A 956-nucleotide genomic window follows, 5' to 3' on the forward strand; every position below is an offset into this window, starting at 1 on the left:
CCCCGCACCCCGCACCGGGCACCGCACCAGACCCCTCACCCCGCACCGGGCCCCGGCGCAGCCCTGGGACCGGGCACCCGGCTCGGGGTGCGCAGTGGGACAGACCCTGCACCTGCGGGACTGACGCTGAGGCCTGGGGTCGGGGCAACCCCCTTCCCGGGCAGCCCCGGCCCCTGCTCGCAGCGGCGGGCAGCTCTCGGGGGAGCGGGGGCAGCTGCCGGTGGGGACCCCTCTGCAGGCAACAGGGCCCGGGCCGGGGGCAAAGCCCCCCCGCCCTCGCAGCAGGACCGGCCTGCAGCCACCATCATCCAAGGGCACCCCGGGGAGGAGGGGGATGGCCAGAGCACCCAGCAGCAGGGCCAGGGATCTGGTAGAGGCTGCCGACCCCGCTCTGCCCAGCCGGGCTGCAGCAGCCCTGCAGAGCGGGGAACGCTGCCCGCAGAGGGGAGCGAGCTTGGCCGGGGTCACACCGCGCCCAGGAACACCCCGGCGCAGCCCCCCCTCAGACCCACAGCCTGGCAGGCCCGGGGCTGACCCTAGAGAAGGGCTGTGAAGGGGCCAATGCCCCCCGGCCCTGCTGCCTCCTGCGGAGCCCCTGGCCCTCGCAGCCCGTCCCCCAGCAGGGCCGCAGGGCTCAGGGCCGCCTTCGGGCTGGGGGCTGCCCACAGGACCCCACGCTGACCCTGCAGGGCCGCTCGCAGCCCCCCCTTCTCTCACCCACTTAATCCAGGAGGATCCCGGAGCCGGAGCTGGCTGCAGCTCCCGGCATCTCCTCCGGAGCAGGCTGAGATCATGACAGCCCGCTGGCGTTAGTTACTTCTTGACGGCTGTAATTAATTGTTTACTTTCTTCTGGTACGGGGCCAGCTGCTCTGCAGCGCAGAGGCTCCCCGGCCCTCACCTTGCAGGGCGGGGGGGCTCGGACCCCTCGCACCGGCCCCGCCAGCAGCCCCAGCC

Source organism: Haliaeetus leucocephalus, unplaced genomic scaffold (assembly GCF_000737465.1).
Source record: "Haliaeetus leucocephalus isolate CR32 unplaced genomic scaffold, Haliaeetus_leucocephalus-4.0 Scaffold273, whole genome shotgun sequence".
Taxonomy (NCBI): domain Eukaryota; kingdom Metazoa; phylum Chordata; class Aves; order Accipitriformes; family Accipitridae; genus Haliaeetus; species Haliaeetus leucocephalus.